Consider the following 27,604-nt stretch of genomic DNA (forward strand, 5'->3'; position numbering starts at 1 on the left):
AATACCAAACATTTGGCCGTTGGTACTAGTCCAACTGAAAGAACGTAAACCTCAGGTCCAAACAATCTGTAACGTGTCCCTGATAATTTGACTCGCACACAGAACAGCAACAATTACGTCTCGTGTTTTTCTTTCCAACAAAATAGTTTCCATTTTTAAAGATGTAAAAGGAAACAGGCTACAGTATGATCTTCAAAACCTTAACTCATGAAACTAGTGTTCAACTCCAATGTGGCAGCACAGAGCTTTTCCTCCATCAGGGTTTCCAGTGTGATGAGTCCCACTGGGCAAGGAGCGACACTAAGACAGCAACTACCAACTAACCACTAACTAACCTAAAGAGTTACACATATGAGTATCTGAGAAATTTTAGTTCTTGTTAACACATAATTGAGAATATCAGATTTTAACTAATCGCAATCTTGATTAGAGCCTGACCGATATCTTAAAACTGATACTGATACCAATATTTGGTGGTTTTAAATTTCCCAAACGATGTGTGTTATGTGTGGCTAATTATGAGTAAGCTAACATGCCAGTGCAGTTTAAAAATATTCTTGTTTTATTGTCACAGCAAGTTGTGGATTGCTCGTTTACACTCTGGATCAGCTGGTTGCTGTTTTTGCAGCGTTCCAAAGAGTGCCCTCTGGTGGCCAAACTGTGCAACATCAGTATTCACGACATTGTTGTCGTTGTTTCTCCCATCTCTTCTTTACTTTCTTGATTTTCATTTATCGTTTCATTCATTTACAATCAGTGTTGGGACTAACGCGTTATTAAGTAACGCGTTACAGTAACTACGTTATTATTGTGGTAACGAGCACGGTAACTAGTTATTATGCCAAAATCAGGAACGCGTTAGTCGTTACTGGGATTTAGATAGGGTCGTTACTCGTTACTTCGTGTGGTGGCTATCGCGGAACTTCCACAGATTCAATAACATTAGCAAGTGTTGGAGGCTAGCAGGTGGAAGAGAAGGAAAAGAGACCCAAGGCGGCCGCCGGTCCAAGTGTGAACTGAACTTCAGGTAAGAAGTTATGACCTGCAGTCTATCTGGGTCAGATATAAACCAAGTTTAGGTGGAGTTTATTTTCGTTATTCTGACTTTTTCCGTACTGCGTACTAGCTAGCATGACGGAGTTTCTATACAGCTGGGTGGGTGCTATGAAGTTAACGATGTTAAACTTTATTTTGTTCATAAGTTATTAGAGTTGCCAACCGTCCCATCTGGTGTTCAGAGAAAATATTACGCGTTTCTTATTGAGGTGAAAAAGAACAGTTTGTCCCGTAATTCGGCTACATTGAAAAAGGCACAAAGCTGGAGTTATTCTGTGTCTTTGCTGCACAGCTGCCTCTTCTTCTCTCATTCTCCCCCCTCCCTCTCCCGTTTCTACTTCAATCATGAAAACTGATCAATGATCAGCTGATCGGCTCTCTTGTTTGTTTATCGCCCACTTTGCGCCAGAAAGAGGAAACCAGCCGATGTCGCGTTAAACAGCAGCAGCACGTTTTAGCTTGATCAGCTGTTGTTAGGATTTATTTAATATTAATTCCTAGTATCAGCTGATGTTTGCTGGAGCCACAGCTGCAAAAAAGCTGCTGGTCATGATGTCGGTTTGTTTATCTGGTGAGAGGGAAACATGAAACCAGGAGATGTCCTTACTAAATCATCAGAGCTGAACAGGTGATGGAGATACAGGTTTACCTTTTAGGTGACATAAATGAGTTGAAGGGAAGTTATGAACTGTTTCTGAGAGACAGATAACCCCAGGATCCTTTTTAGGTAGCTGACAGCTGGTAACTGTGCAGGTGCGGGTCTAGCAAAGTTTTGCCAGGGGCGCCAGGTGGGGCATTAACAGGGAGAGGTGGGCACAAAGAAATACTTTTCTTTCTTATTCTCATTTAAAATGTCTAGCTTTTAAAAAATAATTATCTGAATCTTACAACAAACAATTGATGCATATCAGAGCACCACGACTGCAGTTTTTTGTGTTGGATGTAAAAGGCGCACATGACGCTGTGACATAGGCTAGAATCATGGCAGCAGTCAATGACGGTCCAGGCGTGGGATTTCTCTCGTGGAAATATGCACATTATCTTTTCCTTTCTATTGGTAGGTGGCACAGTGCACTTGTGGCAAGTAAGCAAGCTAGAAGACTGGCAAAGTTATGGAAGCAACACATTAACAAGAGAATTCTGAGTAAAACCAAAGTTACTTTCCCTAGTAACTAGTTACTTTGAAAGTAACGAGTAACTTGAAGTAACTGAGTTACTTTTGATAGAAGTAACTAGTAATGTAACTAAGTTACTATTTTAAAGTAACTTACCCAACACTGTTTACAATATACTGGTGCTGGGTTATTAGAAATAAGGAAAGTATCAATATTTGATTTATTTTGTTCATCCGGCCGATTGACCAATAAGTTTATACCGTAGCAAGGTGTCTGTTGGTTCCTCTATCTGTCCACTATTCAAAACAATCACTACTCCTGCTATCTTCCTTATTTAGTCAGATTTGGTCACACTGATCGTGTAATTGATCTTCTGCAGACAAGTCACACTTGTCCTTTAATGGCAATAACCTGTCAATAATGATGGATTGTTAACTGGTTGGTCCATTGTCGTTTGTGTTTTGTTTGTATGTTGCTTTGACTTCATGTCTAAAAACACCAAAAATGTAATTAAATGCCAGTTAAATTCAACCCAGTCTCTTACAAATTAATATCTAAATATTTCTGAAATGTTTTAGATGTTGAGATTTTTTCCAGTTAGTGAGCTTGACTATAATTGCTAAAGGGCATGCAAACCTCACCATTTTCGTATCGCAGACTCAGGGTTGTGTAGGTTCCTGTATTTTAGCGAGTGAAAGCAGTTTGCGTAAGGTTTAAAAAAATTTGATTTTGATTTAACATAAGTAAACACAGTCTGTGTTTTGACTGTGGGCTTTCTCTCCTTTAACTTCTAAATACGTGCTTTAAATTACAGTGCTGATCGCGAGCTCAACAAAGATGCTTAACACCTATAATTCGTGCTGATATTTCAGGCATTAAAGAAAAAATTGATCAAATGAACAACGATTAAACGACAGCAAAAGACTAAAAAGTGTTTTCTCTGCCCTTATCAAACTGCTGTTATCGTTTAAACACTGTCATAAAGAAAGAGAGCTGACATTTCAGTTGCCATCGAACATACATGTGGCTTGTCTTAATCATTAAATCGACTAGCTCGCATCATGTTGATAAAACACGTAATTATGGCCACAGTTATGTTTACTCAAAAACATCTCTGTGTCGTATCAGCAGTATATAAATATTTCTGGGAGATGGGCTTAGACAACTGCACAGCTCATCTCGGATTATCGGGTTCCTCACATCCTGCGTACAGTTTGAATGTTTATCACATTTTCTATCCAGCCGCTCGGTGGCTGAGTGTGTGCTTGTGCGTCTCTGGGGCCGAGGAGGTGGTTTCATGCTTCACTTACCAACCTACCAACCGGCCAGGGCGAGCGACGCTGAGGAAAGATGCTCTCTCTCTCTCCTCCTGTTTTCTGGATGAAAACAGATAGAAGAGAGTGAAGGATCACAGAGAGGGAGGGAGAGCGTGAGGGAGGGAGGAGTGAAGATCAAAGCAAGAAATATGACCCTCTGTCACCATGGAAAAGAACTGATCCTCTGTGTGTGTGTGTGTGTGTGTGTGTGTGTGTGTGTGTGTGTGTGTGTGGACTGAACAAAACGGCAAAAGGGGAGAGGCAGGTCAACGTGTGTGTGTTGGGAAATAGATAATGTTTCACAAAGGCTGCTTCAGTCTCCAACTTTTGAGCCAGACTCCAAAAGGAGGGGGCGAGGGACACTGATAGTACTAAAGAGAGAGCGAGAAAGGAAGGAAGTTGATTTCAGCAGGAGAGCGGGAAGAATAACAAAAATACAAACATTTTCTATAACATTCACTGTTTTCTGACTCTTTTTGTGAAACGTCATCTTTTAAAACTGCTCATCTGGCCAGCTGTGGGTCAGACATGCTAAGTCTCTGCTCCCGACTAGCAGACTCCTATAGTTAACCATTAGTTACGTAATTAGTAGCAACAGAAAAGCAGCTCTTTTAATAGTAACCTGCCTTATAGGCTGGTACATATATGGCACTGAACACTCACAGTGCTGTTGACCACATTCACACAGCGCATTAATGTGTGTGCCCAGGATTGAGCCACCAACCATCAGAAACATCCTAACATTTCAGTCTGTGTCTGCAGTGTAATGTATATTTATTTCTGGCCTATCAGATACTGTTGGGTTGAAATGCCTAAAGTGCCCCTTGACCTTTGGTGTTCTTGTTACCCTGCTTAGTCTCAGATACAGATAGATCCTGCACTGACTGAACAATACTAGCAGCTAATTTAGTTAATTAGTAGAACTAACTTTAATAAGTAAAAGTGAAAACACGCAAATATTATGACTGTTATCATAGGCTCATTGTGATCTGGGGCGCTCCTGCTGGTACAGCCTACTTTACCTTCTCTTCATGCTGGATAAACTCCTCGCTCACTCTTTATCCTGTTACGTGTTTCCTAAAACCTTTCTCTTCTTAAAATTTAAAAGTTAAAATTTATTGTTATAGCATCAAATCACAGCAGCAGTATGAGCAATCACTTGGCGACAGTAGGAAGGGAAAAACTTCCTTTTAACAGGAAGAAATCTCCAGCAGAGAACCAGGCTTGGGGAGGAAGACAGTTTATTAAAAGTTGCCATTATTATTTATTTCTAATGTATTATTATGTTATATTTGAGATTCTTTCAGATGATGGTTCTAGGATGGTTCCCCAGGTCACACACCTCTTCACCATCCCTTTCCATTACTATTTATTATTATCATTATTATTATTGTTTTAATTACCTATCAGTGGTTTTGGTCCGTCACTTCCTGTTTGTCCCATATAAGTGCTTACAAAGATGTGCGTAGTTATTCTCTTTCTTCTGTTTACTCTCACACCTGTTGCGACAGATGGCTGGCCAGCCCTCTGTGAGCCTGGCTGTGCATAAAGTTTCTTCCTGTTAAAAGGGAGTTCTTCCTTCCCACTGTCACTGTGTGTAAAACAGATGCGGCTCATAAACGAATGTGTCACAGTCTTTGTTTTCGTCTTGATGCATTCTCAATCATCCAGGAAAATAAATCTCCAAAAGTTGATTCTGTTCATCTGGACGTAGCGTTTTCTGGGAGAAACGTTTCGTCACTCATCCAAGTCACTTGAAGTCACTTGGATGAGTGACGAAACGTTTCTCCCAGAAAACGCTACGTCCAGATGAACAGAATCAACTTTTGGAGAGTCTTTGTTTTCATTTTTTTCTTTTTTCTTTTTTTTCCCGACTGAATGTAAAAACGCTCCAGCTCGCTGTGGACAGCAGGCGAGAGCTGTAAGAAATGGAAACCATTTTTCAGATTTAGCTGCTCGGTGCGGACGCACTCCAAGTGACAGAGAGAGATCGAGGGACGGGGAGGTGAGAGAGGAGGGAGGGAGGTTGTTGTCTGCAACAAGATTATTTGATGCCTGTGAACACACACACACACGCACACACACACAGTCTCTTAGGTGCACTTAGCAGATTGGTTTAGAAATCGCATTAGGGAGTGTCACAACAGCTTTTCCTCTCGTTCACCAGGTAATCTCTCCATCTCTCCTCCTCCTTTCACCTCCTCCTCTTCTTCTCTTTCTTTACCCTTCTTCTCCTCTTCTAGTTTTATCCTTTATCGGGTTTAATCTTATTTTCCATCCTGCACTTCTCTTAACTCCCTCCTTCTCATCTCTCCCGTTTTTTTCTCGATTCAAACCTTCAAATATTTCCACGTCATTTTCTTCTTTTCTTTCCTCTGAGTCTCCTCCTTCTCTCCTTACTTCCTGTGTCTCTCCATCTGTTCATCATTTTTTGCCATCTTCCTCCTTTCTTCCTTTGATACTTCATTTTTACTTTTCTCTCCTCTTTCTTCCTCTCTTCCACCCGCCCTGGTCCCCCACCTCTTTTTCTCACGTTTTTTCTTTCAGTTAATCTCACTCCTCTCTTGTCCCCTTTTTCCTTGCAGTCATCATTCTCCACCCCGTTCTTCCCTTTCTGTCCCTCTTTACCTTCATTCCCCTATCCCAGTGTGTCTTCTCCCATCACTCCTCCTCCTCCCTTTTTTCTTACAGCTTTCCATCTGTCGCTCCTTTCCTCCTTTCATTCCGCATCTCCCGCCTTTTTCCTTTTCTCCTCGCTCTTCTTGTTGTTCTTCCTCCTCTCCTCCTCCTCCTCTTCTTTCTCCTCCCTCCCATTCTTTATTTTATTCAATCTTCTTGTCATTTACCCCTCCCTCCCTCCTCTTCCTCCACCTGGTCTTATCTCTCTATTTATTGTGACAGCTTGTCAGAGGTGTGCGTTTGTGTGTGTGTGTAGAGAGGGGAAGAAAAAGAAAAAGCGGTCGACAGATTTACAGTTTTGAGCGAGCGGCATCCGCAAACTGCAATATCAAAGCGAGGGAGAGCGAGAGAAGAGGAGGAGGAGGAGGTCAGAGGCGAAGGAGGAGATGAAAGGAGAACAGAGAGGAGGAGCTGAGAGAGGGTAAAGAGAGGGCAGCTAGGGGGGATGACAGGTGATGTGTGTGTTTGTGTGTGTGTGCGCGCTCTCCCACAGACAACATGTTATTAATAAAAACAGGAAGAAGACGTAATTACTATCCATTTTTAAAACACAGTGACGTGCAGATGAGAGAAAATAATTATAGCTGAAATCAATTAAAAACATGACAAGAGCATGCATACATATCCGAGTGAGTGTGTGTGTCTGTGTGTGTGTGTCGCCCACCACTGCTTGTCATACAGAAACTTTACCAGACAGCGTGTTATTAGCAAAAACTTTGTGTAATTTGTCATGAGCAGTGTGAAAACATGTCAGGAGCATGTGAAATTCAAAGTCACTTCTTCGTCTTCTTCTTCTTATTGCGCGTATTTTCATTTTTTTTCTTCCCCCCTTACTTTTTATGCATGTGTGCAGCTTTTGTATGAGTGTTTAAGTTTTTATTGTTGTGCCTCTCTCTGTGTGTGTTTGTGTGTGTGCTTCACCACCACCACCTCCCCGCGCGTCAAAAAATCCTTCCCAGACAGCGTGTTATTAATGAAAACGTATAATAATCCATTTAAAAACATGTCATCATGATTAGAATAATAACAGTGGTTAAACTGACTGAGACGTTTATGGAGGAAGAAGTTCTCATCATTCTACCGGTGTGTGTGTTTGTATGTGTGTGTGTGTGTGTGTGTGTGTGTGTGTGTGTGTGTGTGTGAGCAAACAAACACGTTAGCGCTGCAGTTGAGTGCCAACTTCCCAAACTCCTGCCGTTTCTTCTTTTGTTTACATATAATAAAGAGATTCGGGACAAGAAAATGATGTTACAACAAGCGCTGTTCACCAAATAAAGTTTGGAATTTGACAACTTGGTCATGTAAATTATATATTTTTCCTTCTCTCGTCTCGTGAGGGGATGAAGTCTGTACCTGCAGTTTGAAGTCTAACATGTGCAAAAAATAAAACAAGATCCCGGGGATTTAGACTCGAATACTTTCTCTGTTAGTCAAAGTTTTGCTCCGTTAAGTCAGTGAGTTTCTCAAGTGATGTAAAACGTAAGGAAACTGCTCATATAGTCAGGTTGCCGAACTAAATGTATCCAGATGCCTGCACTGAAGAATCTAGTATGTATTTAGGAACAGCTGACACGTAACACAGGCATTTAAAGAGCTTTTACAGGATCATATTTCATAATCATGAGAGTTTTTCTTATTGTCAATAAATTCTATATCTTATTCCTCGGTGACATAAACCTAATTTTTACTGTCAAAAACTGTAGATCAGCCGCACTTCCACTGTTCTGCTGCCCCAAATACTCACTACAGCATCATATTTGTATTGATCTGCAGCTGAAGCGTTACACAATATGGACAAAAGTACTGGGCTTTGAATGCAGGTGTTTTGAGTCCCTTTGCCACAGGCATGCAGTCTGTCTTTACAAGCACTCATGAAAGAAGGGGTCGCGCTAAAGAGCTCGCTGAGTGTGATGCTGTGATCGGATGCCACCGTGGCAACAAGTCAGTTTGTGACATTTCTTCCCTCTTATATATTCCACGATCAGCTGTAAGTGATAAGATTACAAAGTGGAAGTGTTTATGAACCACAGCGGCTCAGCCTCAAAGCGTCAGACCACATAAAGTTACAGCGTGGAGCTGCAGAGTGTGTAAAAGCTCCAAACCTCCTCTGGCATTAACAGCAGCACATAAACTGTAAACCAGGAGCTTCATGCCATGGCAGCTCCTGTAGGTGTCGTGTGTAGGTGTTTCAGTACTTTTTGTCCATATAGTGCAGACCCCAACAAATGTACCATTTCCTCCAGTTTGGTTAAACGCAGCTGTGCTCAGCTTTGGTAAGAAATAATTAAATCTGTGAGAATTTAAACTTCATATTTTAAAGTTGTTGTGAATTTGTATCTTAAGTAAGAAATAATACGTTTAGGGTTTATGGACTTTAATGACTATCTTCCTTCATGGGCCATGTACTACGCAGCCCAGATGGGCAAAGCCAGTAAAACCAGTGGAAAGTACAACAAAACAGACATTTATAAAATACGTGAACAACCTCAAATGTCTTAATTTTCCCGTATTTAGTTGTTTTTTTACTACAAATAAAAGCAAAGAAATGCGTTAGCACGGCTCCTCGACTGAAACCCACCAAACTGGGACAAATGAACAGTTTGATTAACAAAAACTCTGAGATGATGCTGAAGATCACCAGTGAACCACTTCGGAGTAGGTTCAGGGTTAGGTTTGTAGTTTAACCACATGCATAGTTTCAGAAACGTAATCGCAGCTCTTTAACATTCATTTTGATCCTGCAGTTCTTCTGTCACTGGATTCTCCTGTGCGTATGGCAAACAGGTAACAATACCATGCATACATATGAACGTCCTCCCACACTTTCAAAAAATGTTTCTAACCTCCTCTTACACTTTAAAATTCTCATTTCACTGAAGTAGTTTTCATGCTTCAGTAAAATATGTTGTATAAATTGATATAATTAGTTCCAATTTTTTGTGCACGGCTAACAGGATATTATTCCGTTATTGTTCTGCTTACGGTGTATACTAATGTGAATGAGATGCACGTTTAGGTGCTTGTTATTATGCTAAAATAACACATTTCCTATGAAACACTGCTAGTGCTACACACTTTACTTTTTAAATTAATTGTATGTGCTGTAAAGCAACTTAGTATGTTCTCTACTTTAGTTTCAGCGCGACTGCTTCATCTATCCTTTAAGATCTTTGTAGCGAGTCCTCAATCAAAGCTAGGATCTTCAGTCTTCATATATGAGCACCTGCACATTAGCATTTTTTAAAAATACATTTTTACCACTTTAAGGCTTCCTCAATTCACAGCTTCACCTGCAGGGAAAAAGCTCTCATTGTGAAAACAATGTCTGTTATCCCAGCTATGAGCTTGTCATTTAGTAGCAGCGTGGTGTGTATGTGTGTTTGCATGTTAATTTATCTATGCATGCTATTGCTTATCACATGCTTTGTGTGTGTGTGTGTGTGTGTGTGTGTGTGTGTATGTGTGTGTGTGTGTGTGTGTGTGTGTGTGTGTGTGTGCTGTCGTTTTGATAGCTTGTCATTGAAGCGATCCGGTCCACTGTAATTTTCTACTCCAAGAAAACAATGCAACAATACATGCTTCGCTGTCATAAAAAGACTCAGCGCTCTGTGTGTGTGTGTGTGTGTGTCCATGCTTGTGTCAACTGGACTTGTGCAACGTCTTTATGTCTTTCAGGCTCTGTTTTCTCTCATTTTTTCTCTTTGCTTTATGTTTTCTCTTGTATCTATTTTTTTTTACCTGCTGCTTGAATGTTTGACGTATTGGTGTCACCAATAAATCATTGCACGAAAGTGGGGAAAGAGGGACAGGTAGAGCAGAATTAGACACGCAGTGGATGAAAGGAGGTTTGTCATGAGATTTTCCTGGAAAAGGTGGAACGATAAAATCAGTTTTAGAGTCAGTTTTGGTCTTGGGTTTAACTTTCAAAGAAAGTTTTGTTGTTCTTTTCCAAAGCTGATCCTTGTTTTTTCTTTCTTGAATGGCCTTTTAAGTCAGCTGAGTCTTCATTGAAGTTGATGCAGTGAAGTTAATCATTAAAAAGTAGGTATCATCAAAAAGTTTAATGATTTAATGATTAAAATTCTTGTATGTGTAGAAAAAAAATAACACAACTGTACATTAACCATATTTTCTATCTGAAGCCTGGCAGGTTGATGAATTGTATGAACATTTAGAAAAACATCCTCACAAAAGCCCATAAACACATAGTGGTAAAAACAATGATATAAAACATGAAAAACATAAATAAAAAGTTACTTTTAATGATGATGTCTGTGTGAAATCAAAGTCAACCAAACATGTTTGTTTGGTTGACATGTGAATCGCCTGCAGGAATGCAATAAAGTGAAATTAAACTGCAGCTTAAAGCCAGTAAAATCACATACTGCAACCTGACATAAAAGCACAGTGGGACCAATAAAACCACATACTGTAACATGAAAGACTGCTGAAATATAGAGCAGTCATGCATAAAGACCAATACTGTTCATTCATTAACTCAGTTTTAATTATGACGGTGGGCAGTTTAGTGTACAATTATGGTTTTGTAGAGCGTTTATAAGTTAAAGTGGACGATTCTGGCCACTTATTTGCTCCTATAACTAGCTGGCTGTTTCCTGTTTTAACTAGACCACCTTTTAAATACAGCTCAACTCTTTCATCTTGTCTATAGTGTTGCAGGTAGAAGTTATGCTAGAAAGCCTGGTGCCAGTCCATACTGCAGTAAGTAATGGATTTCATTACTGAACTCAGTTAAACAGTTAAAATTAAGAATGTTTACAAAAATTAGAAGGTTTGCTGGCATTAATTTTAATTAATTCAGCCATCAATTGGTTGAACTGCACCAAAAGATTTCTTAGGATTGGTTTAGTTGCTAGCAGGTTGCCATCGTTGCCCATAGTTAACATGAAGTTGTTGACTAGCCACAAATTTAATGATGATATTTACTTTCTAAGTAAAAGGTAGAAACCAACACATTACTTTGAAGGGAGAGTTTCTTAGTGTTTACTGTTGCTTGGCAAATGTTGGAAAGCGTTGGCAAGTGTAGTACTTGGCATCTTAATGCAAAATATGGGTAACTATGGTGATCTGCAAGAAATCAAAGCAAATGTATGAGGATTTTTGGTAGCGCATCATACACCTATTTACAAGCAATTTCACCGAGTGACAAAAAGCAACCAATCCCCAACTGGTTTGGGAATACACTTTTCCCCTCGTGACAGAGGGACACCGACTGGTCTCTAGGCCTGTGTGGCCTGGGCCTAAGTTGGCAGTGTTGAGGTAGATCATCTCATTGGTTCAGTATGCAGAAAATATGAAAATAGAAAATATTTCATTAAAAATGTTTAATTAAAACTGGTGAAGACTAATTTTCACTGGGAACTTGGAGTGTTCGAAGGTTAACCCAAACTACTCTAAAGATTTCTGCAAATTTGTCTTACTAGCATATCACCAAAGGTTGCTTCTGTTTATCTGGATGTAGCGTTTTGTGGGAGAAACGTTTCATCACTCATCCAAGTGGCTTCTTCAGTCTCAGCTGACTGCAGGTTTCCCCAATCTTATAAACGGTACATTTGCATAATGACTGAAACCAGCCCACTGAAGGAACAAAGGGCTGGGAGGTCAGCCTGACCTCCCAGCCCTTTGTCCCAGCCCCTGCATCCAAGTGACTGAAGAAGTCACTTGGATGAGTGACGAAACGTTTCTCCCACAAAACGCTACCTCCAGATGAACAGAATCAACCATTGGAGATTTACTTACCTGGATGATTGAGCATGCATCAAGACGTCTTACTAGCATGCTTATTGATAACTTGTAAGTGCTCGTACTGTATTGCTCTACATCTCTACTAGGTGCTGGTATAAATGAGGGAAAACGTACATTTTAAGTCTTCTCATAAACGTTGTTTTTGTAGCTTAAATACAGTTTAAATATTCCAAGATTACATCTTTAATTTGAACCCACATATACCAAGACCTTTATTATATTCCCAAGTAATGTGTGTAGCTTCATAGCAGTGTCAGCTAACACCAAGACACAAGGTCAATAAATTAATAAATTCATATATTAATCTGATTAAATTCATGTATGAATTCGGTGTGTTTATTGGTTTGAAAGGTTTATTTTCATTAGGTGGTGATCAATTACGCTAGCAGGCTGTTTTTAAATTACCACAATCTGATGATAAAAGACTGAGTAATATAGATTCAGTCACTGGAGGACCACTAACCAGGCTTAGTTTAACTCTTAACCAATTTTATGAGCTCTTGCAGACATCTGACATTTTAGAGTCCAAGCAGATAGCAGCTAAACTCAGAGTTTAGCCACAAATACAAGCTGACACAAATCAATGAATCAGGGACTGAAGGTAATCAAAATCAATTTGCTTTAAATAAAAAGCCTTCAAATCTTAATCAAATGTATAAAATCTTTAACACGGCGGACACAGCAATTTAACACCAGCAGAAAACGGTTAAGCTAGGGGGCTCTGTGCTAATCTGAGGCTGCATTAATCATTGATTCGGTGTCTGCCGGTAATTGATATGTAAATAGCATGTTTAACCTTCATTTACATGTGTGTTTGTGTTTGTGCCGAAATCGCACACAAATGAGCGTGTGTGTTTGTGAGAAAGCCGGAGCGAGTGTGGGAGTGCAAGAGGCATGTTGAAGGAGGGGCGGGGGGTCGCTTCCAAGTTACAAAAGAAGTTAATTAAAAATGAAAAAAGAAATCGAAGGGAGGGAGGAGGAGAGGGAAGACGGGAGTGGACGGAAGCAGTCGGGGGTGGATGGAGCGGGAGGGAGGGGAAAAAAGAAAAAAAAGGAGGGAGGGAAGCAGTGTTTTATTGAAAACGGGTGGACAAACAGTGTGTAATTGGCTGGGGCCGCAGGGGCTAAAGGAAAGGTTCAAAGAGAGGAGAGAGCGATAGAGAGCAAATTAACAGATAGAGGAAGAAAGATGAAGGGGAGGAAGAGGAGGAAAGGAAAGAGATGACAAGGGAGAAAGACAGGGAAAAAAGAAATTGTTGACTCAGAGAAAGATGAGATTGGTGGATAGAAGAGTGAACTATGTTGCTTGGCCAAAAGTATGTGGACAGTATAACACCAGTGCATGGTTGTTAAACTTCTTATTTCTAAAGCACACGTATAAATCCTCTGCTGGAGAACCCTCCTCTTATCTGGGAAAGTTGACCAATAGATTCTAGGATACTTACCTCCACGAGTGTGTTGTTTCAGCTTTGAGTGAGATAATAACAGACAATCCAAGTAGTCTGGTTTGAGTTATGGATCAATGTAGTTTGGAAGATTTATCCATCTTGTTATGTTGGACATTGCACTTCATTTGGACAAAGTTATCCATTGATTTCCGGTCTTGAGGCCGCACTTAAATTTGGCCTTTCAGCTCTCCCAAGGTGTGGGATGATGTTGAGGTTGGTTCTTTGTAGAAGTTAGTCAAGTTCTCAAACTCTACTTGGAAAACATTCTCTATGGGTTTGAGTCTTTATGTAAGGCAACAAGTCCTCCAACTAAATAAGAATCTGATATCCACTAATCATCATCTCACCCGTTATCTGAAGAATAAAAGTGCAATAGTTTGAGTTCATGGAGAATAAAATGCTGCATTTTCAGATGATCTCAAAACCCAGCAAACAGTCGCTCCTTTGCAGAACTATTTTATGCAATTAGGAATATGTAAATGGTCAGAAAGTTATAAAGCTTATATGTGTTTTGATAATCATCATAGGAACTATTATTATATATTTGTTGTTAATTGACGACTCTTGAAAATAGCTATTAGAGTCCTTCTCTGAGGGACATTACAATGCTGTTTTCTGCCGTTTTCTAGCTCTTTCAGAGCTAATCTGAAATTTTGAGTTAGTATCTTAAAAAAATCAACTCACTAAGAGTCTGGAACTTTTGTCTTGCCGATGAGTAACTTAAAATTTTGAGATACATATTTTGAGAATATTTTTTCCAGAGGTGGAAACAAGCGTCCACACATAGATGATAACAGCAGTCACATTTGGACAGTTTCATCCGGAATTTCTATTGATGCCTGCAAAGTCTTTGGCTCCACATCTCGTCTCACACTGGGCAGTTTTGCTTCATCTCAGATAAATCTAAAAAAAAAAAAAAAAAAACCAGGGCAGTCTACCTACTAGTTTAAGTGTAGTGACTGCCCCTCAGGTATATAAGGTTTATTAGCATGTGGTACATGCATGTCTGTGTGCGCACGTGTGTGCTGACGAAGGTTTATCAGATTCTCAGGGGGCGAGGGGGGAAAAGCCAGAAGAAAGAGAGGTAAGGGAAAAGACGGGAGGACGGAGGTATTCTCTCGCTCCGTCTGATTGAATGGAAGCTGAAAGGTCGTGACCTCTTTCTAAACACTCCACGGTTCTCAGCATTAATCAAATAACAGTCAAACACACGCACACACACCCTGAAAAACACACACACAATCCTGCGCTGACCTTCACACACTTGCATTCATGCACAGCGATCACGCATACATTTAAAAAAAACACACACACACACGCACAATGATACAGGCTTACGTAGGCAGATGCAAATAGTGGGGTGGCTTGCATGTGACCCACGCACACACACACACACAGACACACTCTATCAGGTGAATTTTGATGGGATTATACACGCATGTGTCACTATATAAACAGTGTAAAATATCCTATATGTGTGTGTGTTTGTGAATATGTTTCTCTTAGTCTGCATCTTCTTTGTGTGTCTTCCTTCATGTATATATATATATATATATATTTGTGTGTGTGTGTTTGTGTGGTCGTAACAGTGACATCTGCACCGTTGGCTAAACAGCTTGCGAATATGCTGATAAAAACAACGCCGGCAGCCAAATTTACAACACCTATAAAACACACTCCTCTCTCCCTCACACACACAGACAGAGGCTCACACATACGTAAACACACACACGTACACTCAGAGGGCGTATTATAGTGAGATTTACGGTGTGTCTGTGTGTGTTTGGGTTTATTGCAGTTTACAGGACGGCAGGAGCGTCTGTGTAAGCAACAACTACTATCTCTGTGTGTGTGTGTGTGTGTGTGTGTGTGTGTGGGAGAGGAGTGTGTGTTTTGTTTTAAAAGGACATCCAGACTCAGAATTTGACTGTAAGACTTTATTTTGTTTTGGTTGCAATTAAATTATATGTTCGTGTTCCTTTTTCTCTTGTCGTTCCTTTTTGTTTTGCAGTTGTTCATCACGCGCAGCATTTGTCACCACTTCTGACCTTTGAGCTGTTTTAATATTGTGTGTTTTTCTCTGTTGGTGCTAAATTTAATGGGAACATGATAGTTTGTTATCTGTATTGTTATATTAGTAGGAACGACTGAAGGTTTCGTGTCGTCACCTCGGTCGACAGTTGGCTGCAGTAATGTGCTGAGGACGTTAGCGATGTGGTAGTAAAGGCCAGGACATGATGACTGTAAAAACTTAGATTTACAGTGCAAGCAGGCAACAACAACAACACAGCTCTGTCAGCAGACCTTAAGGAGACATTGTGTATATATATATATATATATATATATATATATGTGTGTGTATATATGTGTGTATATATATATATATATAAACCCGATTTTCACATATATATGCATATATTGCAATTTCTGTGCCCCATACACCGCACAGTTACAGGAGAACTCTTATTTATTTACTTTTAATGATATTTGAAGAATAAATCTAAACACGGTCATTGTCCTTAATCGGTGCATGAGTACTGGTCACAGTGGTTTGATAATACATTGTTCTTTACCACACAAATACACATGAATCAAAGTCTAAACATACCATAATTAATATAATGACTACATTAGTACTTACTTTGAGGATATGAAGTTAAATGACAGTCCCATGAGTCTTTGTGTTTGCAGAAGAAGTTTACATGCACTACTTCTCATTATGTGGGGTAAAAAGTACAATTAAATTAATACAAGCAAGTCAAGTTCAAAAAGTACTATAAATTGCAAAGCTGGTGGGATAAATCGCAGGAAGTCGGTCATTGTTGAATGTTAATCCTTTTCACAGAGATAAGAGGGATCCAGGTCTTGTTTAAGTCTAGTCACAAATCATACTGTATATGGGTAGGAACCCAAAGCAGAGCATCTGAACAGAAGGTAAATATTAAACATTTCCTCCCCTTCCTTAATCAGGATCGCCATTGTGCCATCGGGCAAGGCACTGACCTCCCAGCTTCCAGAGCGATCTGCAGCTCAGTGTGCCTGTGAATGTGTGGGAGTGTGAGAACGTGCAACAGGAAGTCATTAGAAATGAGCGTAAACATGCTCATGAAACATTTTTGCTGGATAAATACGGCACCATTCTCAAAAAGAGTCAGTGCACTCGGAGCAGGAATAAAAGGCCATGTGTGTTTATGCAGCCCTATATCAGGAGCTCTTAGCCCTGTTTTTCCAGCATGTAACCCACACTGAGTAAATTTAGCCTCAGCCTGGGACTCGGACAGAGACAGAACACACGTGGCTGTCAGGATCGAGTGGACCAAAGCTTGTAACCTGCTGCGTTTTATAAGAGACCATCAAGTGCATACCAATTAACCAAATGCTGTTTTTTATGTCAATAATGTAAAAGAAAATAGCTGAAAATTCACCTTCCAGTGCTCATGAGTTGACAAGAATCCAACGCGCAGTTTGGACACCTGGCTGAAAGCATACATGACAGGTAATCATCCCTCTCCAGGCTTGAAATGTGGCTCTATAACGGTGCTAGTGGCAGCCTGTTTTTAGAGTACAAAACAAAACATAAATACATACTTTTCAGTCCACTTCTGAAGCCACATATACTGTATTTATTCTAATGTTTGTATTATGAAGGTTTTATAGGAGCGAGTACCCTGGCAAGTACCTCGGTGTTTATGTCTACAGATAGTTTGTAGCACCTGTCTGTAGATACTCCTGCATGATAACAAGAAGATAAGGAAATAAAATGTATATGAATGGCAGTAAATGTATATGAAAAGAGCCAGTAAAAGTACTAGAAACCTATTTTATTATTATTATTTGATGTACCCCCACATGCTGGACTCAAGCATCCCGTCATCCACACGGCTTCTCATTCTCAAATGTATGTAACTACTCTAAATAAACGTTATTTGACATCAAAATCATTTAAATGGCATTTCCTAAAGCAGTTAAACTGTCATTGTTTAGGTCTGTTTTGTCTAAACTATAAATACATTCATGTTAACCAGGGGGTTGTAAACTTTATCCAGCATGCTCTACTATAGAAGCCAAAAAGAAGCTTCCCACACCCACATTTTTTTAATGGTCATTACCATTAAAAATAATCCAGAAAATTCATGTACGTAGTGAAGGAGGACATGCAGAGGGTTGGCGTGACAGAGGAGGATGCTGGGATAGAACAAGATGGAGGCTGATGATCTGCTAAAGGGAGTGGCCGAAACAACGGGAAGAAGAAGACCAGTAAAAAAAAAAAACATTTAGGTAAAGGTCATCAGAAAGTATCTGAAAACTATTTTTATTTATTATTCTGTATTTTCAGAAACATAGTTATGTAAAGCTTCAGTTACACATGCTTAGAGATTGAAACCCTGCCAACCAGCGTGTACCTGTTGGGGAATATATATATATATTACAGGATATATTACAGCAGTGAGCTTGAACTCTGTGTCAAAGATTCAAGTTGCAGTTGTTTATATTTCCTATCACCTTAAATCTTCACTCAAAGACAGGTATCTTTGACAGTGTATATACAGATGTATTATACATAAGAGACAAATATTGTCCGTTTAATATATTGACATTACATTACATTTGGCTCAATTCTTACATATACATGTAAAAACAAAATGTACGAGCTGTGAAAACTGTTTCTGATAGAATGAAGAGTAGACTGATATATTAAATATTCCTTTATTGGGTGAGAAAATCAGACCATGTCATAACTGCTTTAAGTCATACAGAATAGATATCAGAGCCTTAAACAGGCTGACTTCTGCTAAATGGGTCAAACTGGGCAGAAAGTCTACAAACACATAACATCCTTATAGAATATGATGTAACACTATAGATCAGTGGTTCCCAAACTTTTTTGCTGGGCCCCCCTTGTTTTACAAGAAAAATGTTCGCGCCCCCCCCCCCCCCCCCCTCGCGCGCGCACGCACGCAAGAACACGTCCTCCAAAGGCAGAGGCGTCACGGTGTAATTATTTTACATGTAGTTGTTTTTTTTTTTTCCTGTGTAATAATATTTAACATTGCTATCAATACATTTTTCAAAAAATCCCTCTGCAAAATGGGTTCAAAAACATAAACAACTGTTGGATGCTGTTTGTCCGTGATTTGAACCGGGGGAACAAATTGTGGCAGGATCAGCCTGATATTATTTGTATCCCACTGTAACTTTACTGTATAAAGAGCTAGCATCTCCAAAATGTCAGGAGTAGTTAGTCATTAGAACAAGTGTTTGTGAACTACAAATCAAGAATGTGGGATACTGTTTGTCCGTGATTTAAACAGCCCAGCGCTGCTCCAGACGAAGGGAAAACCAATCCTGCAGGGAGACCTACCTCGGCACTTGTGCAGGTAAAACCAAAGGGAAGATGTGCTTCACCATATTTTCTAGTCTTTGGCTTAGAATGAAGTTGGTTTGGAAACATATTCAGCTATGCTTCATCTCCTGCTTTGCGTTTGTGTGGGCGCCCCGTGCTAGCAGTGTCCAAGCGTTGTTTTTTTGTTTTTTTGTTTTCCCCTTTTCATGCCGCGCCCCCCCTGCAATGGCTCTGTGCCCCCCCTAGGGGGCGGGCCCCACACTTTGGGGACGTCTGCTATAGATCAACTTACCTCAGAATATATAAAGCATCTAACAATTACAGCAATATGATGCAACAAACACAGCAGTGCTACTAATCCAAAATACTCAAAGCTTCATAGGACTGAAACCAACAGGGACATTTATTTTTAGGTCCATTCTGCTGCTGATACATACTTTAGGTTTCTGAACATTAAACTTGTTGCTGCCTTTCATAGTGTGTAACTTGAAGGCCCTGAGTACTTTCTCCCACACTGCAAACACTGGAATGATAAAATTATTTGAACATCACCTAATAAGACTGATTCAGGACAGACAGTTAGTTATGTTAAACTTTTCTAGCAGTCCTTCACAAACAGGGAACAGTCTGTCTATTCTCTCCATTTGTCAGCTGCTGCTGGCTCTTCCTCCTCCTCTTCCTCACACACTGCTGAGTTTGTCCTGGTGGATCATCAGGGGTGCAAAGCCTCACAGATGATGTGCAGCAGTGGGTCCCTCAGTCTGTCCTCACTCTGGACACTTGCAGTTGTCACACATGGAAATCAAATGTGTGATAAGCTGCAGGATTCAAACACAAGTGTAACGTATAAATACAGACAGACAGGTGACAGTCTCAGGTGTATACACTGCTACAAACAGGAGGATTTAGTGTTTGTGTTATTACGAGTGCTAGACAAGAAGAGTTCCCAGATGGTACAGTGGACACATTTGTGACTGCTGTGATTAAAGCATCTTTCTTTCAGCTTAACGAGTGAACCGTCAGCTCGTTCAAACACACGTTAAAGTCCGTTTGGCTCGACACCACCGAACAGAGGCAGCGATATAACATAGCTAACATTAGGGGTGGGTTTTTATAATCGATTTATCGATTAAAATCGATTCTGGCTTGGATAACGTAAAATCGATTCATTAAAATCCTGAGTCGATTTTTTAATATAAATTTATTTTGCCCGAAATGCCAGAATCTCAGGTGAAATCTCTCAAAACTTCAACAACCACCAAACAGCTAAAACAGTAAATGAGAGCAGGAACACGGATTCTGCACAAAGACTTAAACACACAGCGCAGCCCGCGGATCAGAATCAGATGTCGAATTTCTCACAGTCGGGGCTGAAAGCAGACAGCCCGCTGATTCTGATCTGTCGGCGGGTCCGTGCTTTGTGTTCACGCCCTTTATGCGCTGATTGTAAAGCTGTTAGTTTGATGTCTCTCCAAACAATATTGACCGAACCAGCAGCAAAAGAAGATCCAAACTACACTTCACATAAACATCGTCATGTATTCACTCTTACTTTTACTGTTTTGCTTCTACCATGATGCACAGCTCTCTCTCTCTCTCTCTCTCTCCCCCTCTCTCTCTCTGTATGGTTTTCTGCATTATTTGCTTGCTTGTTACACACAAGTCTACCTTTGTTTACAGCGCTATCGGCCGACTTTTTTTTTCTTTCCGTTTTATATACTTCCGAAAAGAAAACCTAATTTCTGCCGTTCAATGCTGAACAAATTTAAACTTTTTAAAATTATGCAAAATGCAAAATGCTTAGCCGTGTCTCTAATAAAACCGCTGTAACTTCAGAGGTAATGTTCATATGTTGATTAATGGTTTTCTTTTGTTTTTGATATACTGCAGAATATTTTTATAAAATCCCAGGCCAGGAAAAATCACCTTCATGTGTTTCTGTGTTTTATCTTCAGCTACTTTGACACAAAGGCCTCTGCTGTGGCTCACACCTTTGATAAAGTCTTGCGTGTGTCAGCTTCCTTTTTATAGATACAAAAATATGTAAATGTACTAATCTGAATTATAATATTTCTGACTGTCAAAATTTTCCATATTCAAATCGAAGTGAATCGAATCGAATCGAATTAAATCGAATTAAATCGAATCGTGGATCGAATCGATTCTGGACCTTGTGAATTGGAATTGAATCGATTCTAGAAATCAGTGACGATACCCAGCCCTAGCTAACATTAACAGTGCAGTGAATCCTGCTTGTGCCGTGATATTCAGGACTGGAGAAAAAGGAGAGTGGAAAAGTACGAGCTGTCATCGAGCAGAAACGGGAGCTGGAAGCATGTAAATATAATAATAACCACTGCAGCCAAAAAGAGTTCCTGACGAGCCCAGTTGTAAGTAAGCTATTAAGACCCGACTGTACACCGTGTTCGTGTTTTCCTCTGAAACAACAAGCTCCGTTGGAGCAGCCTTTCAACGCCTCTCTCTGTCTCTCGCTAGCAAACTTGACCCAGACAACAAAGTAAAGCAATTTTTCGGCTACGAGCCTGACACAGAACGCACCGTATTAGCCAGAGGTCCCTTTACTACGGTTCGAAGCCGCGGACCTTCAGTAATAGTAATAAATCACATTCACGTAGTTGTAAACAGCATGATAATATATTAAGTAATCCAAAGTATTCAGAATACGTTACTCTCATTGAGTAACGTAACGGAATACGTTACAGAATTTTGGGGCATGTATTCTGTAATCTGTAGTGGAATACATTTTAAAAGTAACCTTCCCAACACTGTATAATATATGTAATCTACCCTCACATCAGGACAACTGAAAGTAGCAAAAAAATTGATTTAGAAGTTTATTTTTGGTCATTTTTCTGCAGAAAAAAAGCACTTAAAAGCTCATATTATCAATACAGATGTGTAATGTTGAGTCAATATTAGCTGGACTTTTCTACGTTTGCTTAAATAACTATTGTGTGTTTTACTTTGGTCCTTTTAAGTGTTTCATACTCAAAAGTCTAATCTCTGGTGTGGAGTAACAGTTGAAATCCAATAGGATAAGCTGGTCTTTAAGGTGTTTACATGGCAGTTTGCAATAATAAGAGGCTTAAAGTGGCTGTAATTGAATTTTTGGAGTGAAAGTAAACACTGATGGGAAGGTTTGGTGGGAGTAGTAATACACCTGCACTTTTTTTGCCCCCCCCCCCCCCCCCCACCCCCCTCACCCCCCCCCACCCCCCTCACCCCCCCCCCCCCCCCCCCCCCCACCCCACACCTCCCACCCCACACCTCCCAGACATTGAGGAAACAGGACCTCCAGACTAGGTGTCTTTTGTCTCTTCGAGAACTCTGGGAAGTAGCTTGGGGAGTGTGAACCTTAAGGTGTGAAGCAGTTGTGTACTGAGGCTAGACTAATTTTATAAATCTGACAATATCTCAGCTTGCTGCGATGCATGCAATTTATTTTGAAAACGGCACAAGTGGGAATTTCTTCCGAATGGGTAATGTCGGCATGTTCACAAGCGTTTTATTTAATTTAACTAGTTTTCTTTCCAGGGTTGATGCGATCATTTTATTTAAAAATCGGGATTTCGCAATGTTGAACTAAGACTTTTGTCTCTTCGAGAACTCTGGGAAGTAGCATGGGGAGTGTGAACCTTAAGGTGTGAAGCAGTTGTGTACTGAGGCTAGACTAATTTTATAAATCTGACAATATCTCAGCTTGCTGCGATGCATGCAATTTATTTTGAAAACGGCACAAGTGGGAATTTCTTCCGAATGGGTAATGTCGGCATGTTCACAAGCGTTTTATTTAATTTAACTAGTTTTCTTTCCAGGGTTGATGCGATCATTTTATTTAAAAATCGGGATTTCGCAATGTTGAACTAAGACTTTTGTCTCTTCGAGAACTCTGGGAAGTAGCATGGGGAGTGTGAACCTTAAGGTGTGAAGCAGTTGTGTACTGAGGCTAGACTAATTTTATAAATCTGACAATATCTCAGCTTGCTGCGATGCATGCAATTTATTTTGAAAACGGCACAAGTGGGAATTTCTTCCGAATGGGTAATGTCGGCATGTTCACAAGCGTTTTATTTAATTTAACTAGTTTTCTTTCCAGGGTTGATGCGATCATTTTATTTAAAAATCGGGATTTCGCAATGTTGAACTAAGACTTTTGTCTCTTCGAGAACTCTGGGAAGTAGCATGGGGAGTGTGAACCTTAAGGTGTGAAGCAGTTGTGTACTGAGGCTAGACTAATTTTATAAATCTGACAATATCTCAGCTTGCTGCGATGCATGCAATTTATTTTGAAAACGGCACAAGTGGGAATTTCTTCCGAATGGGTAATGTCGGCATGTTCACAAGCGTTTTATTTAATTTAACTAGTTTTCTTTCCAGGGTTGATGCGATCATTTTATTTAAAATCGGAATTACGCAATGTTGAACTAAGGCAAACCTGTCTAGACAAATGGTAGGGGGTGGGGTGTAGTAAGGTTGATGGTGGGAAACAGGACCTCCAGACTAGGTGTCTTTTGTCTCTTCGAGAACTCTGGGAAGTAGCTTGGGGAGTGTGAACCTTAAGGTGTGAAGCAGTTGTGTACTGAGGCTAGACTAATTTTATAAACCTGACAATATCTCAGCTTGCTGCGATACATGCAATTTATTTTGAAAACGGCACAAGTGGGAATTTCTTCCGAATGGGTAATGTCGGCATGTTCACAAGCGTTTTATTTAATTTAACTAGTTTTCTTTACAGGGTTGATGCGATCATTTTATTTAAAAATCGGGATTTCGCAATGTTGAACTAAGGCAAACCTGTCTAGACAAATGGTAGGGGGGAGGGTGGGGTGTAGTAAGGTTGATGGTGGGAAACAGGACCTCCAGACTAGGTGTCTTTTGTCTCTTCGAGAACTCTGGGAAGTAGCATGGGAGTGTGAACTTAAGGTGTGAAGCAGTTGTGTACTGGCATTGTTCCTGGAGAAGGTATTTAACCGAGACCTATGCGAAGCTCAGGGTGAACTCACCATTCGTCGCGACAACATTACTTTCTTTGAGACCATCAAAACTATCATCGTTCTTTATAACATGGACATCTTAAGCGGTAAGTAAAACAAAACCTATTATTGTATTTTTAAAAGTGTTATGTTAACATATTATAGGATATTCAAACTATCTTTTTCCTAAAACAAAAGCTTAATTTTCAGGAGTTCGGGAGAACGGCACAGCACCCTTTTCTTTAGAAACGGGGGATTTTAAAGATGGAACAACATCTCTAACAGGCACAAGGTGTGTACAGAATTACGCGATTTTTAATCGTATGTATGTTTTAAGGTTGCGATTGTTTTAAATTATATAATAACAGAGTTTTTCTTTGATTTGTTCCAGGGTTAACAAACTGAGCAGGAAAACATTCAGACACCGCGACCACAGAGCCAATCCTTACAAAAGGTATGTATACAACGGGGTGTATAATTGTGTATTTAAAAAACAGCAAATGGGTTTAAACAATTCCAAATGTTCTAAAACCGACCGTTTTACACATACAGAGCCACGCCAGAGAACCTTATGTGCGGAGAACCAGGGCCGTCAGGAATAACGCACACTACAAGGTATATATATATAAATTAGATAAAAAGAGATAGAGAGGGAGACACGCTTATTCTGTTTGAAATGGGTGCTTGTATAAATGTTTTAACACATATCTATCTTCACAGACTGCAGCACAGTACCCCTCCACATAATGATCAGGACACCGTACTCCAGACGTTTTTGGAATGTTTAAGCAGTATCGACCTCCCAGAACAACAAAAACCTGGACCTTTGTGCAACAGTGGAGAATCAGAAGCGATCTTCATCAGCGGTCCTGCAACACCCCCGAGTGAGTGCTTGCCTCGTGATTTCTCTGATGTTTTTGAATACAGTATATCAGATTTCGATCTTGTTCATATACCCACCCCACCAGAATGTGTCAGAAATAGCATTGATTCACACGTAGATTTTGAAGACGACGGTATAACAGACTCTCAAATATCAGCGGCGTATGATGCTTACATGAAGGTTTCAGACGCTCAACCTGTTGAACAGAGTCATATAGCTTCATTAGTTGATAAATTATGTTTGATTGAAGCTAGACTCAATCAATACCACCAAGAAGCACAGATACAAAACCAACAGTTTATCAAATTCATAAAAAAAGTGTGTAGTACATTAGACATCATCTGCAGCAAAATTTCAAGTCCCTGACTTTTAAAATCCAGACCATGGACCCTCCAAATAAATTATTTAAACATAATAACGGAACCTCCAGTCCTGTTAGATGTTTTGACTTAGAGGCTTTTATGCAGTGGGCTGAAGAAACAGATAACAAATTAGACAATTTTATAGCTAGACTTAATAGTGTGCCTGCATCAGCCTCATCTGATACACATCCTCGTCAGACTGTTCCTACGCCTGCTATTGCTGATGGGTCTATTGTTGTTGTTAATAATAGTGGTAGTACATCAGGTGATGCTCGGACCACTGTTGTTACTGATGCTAACCGTATTGCTGCTGCTGCTGCTGCTGTTATTGAGTCTGTTACCGCTTCTACTAGTACTACAGACGCACATGCGTGTCCGGGCACCGCTGCAACACCACACACCCCCTCAGTCATTGTAAATTTCTCACAAAGTGATACTATCGTGATTGAGCCCGTTGTGCAATCTGGATCTGGCAGGCGCTCCCAGCCACACATTAGAGAGATACCTAATTTTAATGCTCGCGAATTGCGTGAGCGCCTTGATTTTAGGGGTATAAGTCTTGATCATCCAGAACAAGTACCTGCGCGAGTGCGCGAGTGCTTAGCCAATGTGGTAGACCGAGCTGTGGATGGATCTCAACAGGGCAGCGTTCTAAACGTAGTCCTGCGTGGCCCCTCGCTGGCTTCAGATGTTCAGGCTGTTTTAAACGCTGATGATCGGTATGATCCGGAGCTGTTTCTCGATCGAATTGCACAAGTTATGCAGAGTAATGATGAATCTATCGGTGATGATGAATTAGAGTTTATTGTCACGGTAGCTCAGAACAGTAGTGGTGGGGCTCGCTTAAGACTGGCACAAATCCCTTATGATGAGATTCTCTCAAAGAAAGGCAGACATTTATACACACCAAACAACACACACAACAATTTGTGCTTCTCCCTATGTATAGCACATTCATTAAACTCATCAGCCTCTGAGCTAGAAAAACTCGCTACAGCTAAACGGATGCATGCTGAAGTAGGTCTATGCGACAAGCAGCAAGTATCATTCACAGATGTCAGTAAATTTGAGAAGCACTTCAACATTAAGATTGTAATCTATTACCACACAGAAGGGCGTAAACGCCTGGAATGTTTTTTCACACATGAAGAGCCAAACACAAACACGTTGATGATGTATCTCCATAATCAACATTACCACATGATTTTAAACCCAACCGCTTTTCTTGGTGCATCCTATGTGTGTAATTTCTGTTACAGTACATATAATTCACCATTACATCATTCCTGTAAACATAGATGTAACACATGTTATACACTCTGTCAACACCACAGGGGTCCCACAGTGAAATGCAGCGACTGTAACCGCATCTGCAAATCACAACACTGTTACCAGCAACACAAATTACCAGAATTAAAACACAACATGATCCCCTGTGATAATATGAAACATTGCATGCACTGTGGCACCACATATAAAGAATCCAAGAAATCGCCACACAGATGTGCCCAGCCTAGATGCGAGCACTGCCGCGAGCCTAAATTAACCGGAGACTCCGACCATCAGTGTTTCATACAGCCTGTTGAAAAACAGAAGCCTACCGATAAATACATTTTATATGATTTCGAGACTAGGTACCACAACGGTAAACACGAGGCTAACTTTGTGTGTGCGTCTGATCTGAAGGGCAATAAGTTCACATTTAACACATTAAAGTGTGTGGAGGCGTTTGTGCAACATTACAGACGCCCAAGGTTTCGTGGGTACACTTTCATAGCACATAATGCATCTGGCTTTGACAACTACATACTCCTCGAGTACTTTGTCAGACAGTGCATAACACCTAGTGTCATAATGAGCGGCAGCCGTGTGATTTTGATGTATGACAGGGACTATGACCAGCGATGGATTGATTCGTTCAGCTTTTTGCCCATGGGCCTTGCCAAAATACCCTCTGCTTTAGGTTTTCAAGACCTGCAGAAGGGCCATTTCCCACACAGGTTTAATACGAGGGATAATGAGCATTATGTGGGCCCGTACCCAGACCCCTCCTTCTACGGCTATGAGTACATGTCTGAAAGCGATAAGGTGCGATTCATGGAATGGTACCAGGTTGCCTCACAGAATCCCTTTGATTTTCAGGCTGAACTCAGGCGTTACTGTGTTAACGATGTTGATGTCCTGCGTAAAGCATGCAGCATTTATCGTGACACGTTACTGGGTTGTACACAAGTTGATCCATTCATGTATACCACCTTGGCTGCATTTAGTATGGGTGTGTATAAAACGCTGTTTCTGCCTAGAGACACGCTCGCTCTCACGTATGACGGGGCATACGTTGAGCAGAATAAGACGTTTTCTAACGTCTCTATCGAATGGCTTCAATACGTGTCCCATACCACCAACAAAGTGGTAAAACATGCTCTCAGAGGAGGCGAACAGAGGGTTGGACCGTATTTTGTGGACGGTTTTGACCCCACAAGTAATACAGCTTATGAATTTGCAGGATGTTTTCACCACGGCTGTGTTAAATGTTACCCCGAGAGCGAAGTTAATCCTGTCAGCAAAGCATCCTATGGACTGCTGCATCGCATGTTTTGTGACAAAGTTGATGCACTGAGATCACAACACAGTGTGAGCG

At 40.4% G+C, this 27,604-nt stretch overlaps 2 protein-coding genes and 1 long non-coding RNA gene across 4 annotated transcripts in view; all 3 read left to right on the forward strand.

The window, feature by feature from the left end:
- Positions 1–27,604, forward strand: part of LOC146522634 (uncharacterized) — a 518,363-nt gene that overhangs the window by 184,874 nt on the left and 305,885 nt on the right. The gene's annotated exons all lie outside the window — the stretch shown is intronic.
- Positions 1–27,604, forward strand: part of dachb (dachshund b) — a 129,084-nt gene that overhangs the window by 9,022 nt on the left and 92,458 nt on the right. The window lies entirely within an intron of this gene.
- Positions 21,994–27,076, forward strand: LOC146522640 (uncharacterized). Its single transcript, XR_014873019.1, has 4 exons — positions 21,994–24,010; positions 24,110–24,172; positions 24,271–24,333; positions 24,439–27,076. It is a non-coding gene; the product is annotated as an uncharacterized LOC146522640 (long non-coding RNA).

The sequence above is a fragment of the Neolamprologus multifasciatus genome, chromosome 3 (assembly GCF_963576455.1).
Source record: "Neolamprologus multifasciatus chromosome 3, fNeoMul1.2, whole genome shotgun sequence".
NCBI lineage: Eukaryota > Metazoa > Chordata > Actinopteri > Cichliformes > Cichlidae > Neolamprologus > Neolamprologus multifasciatus.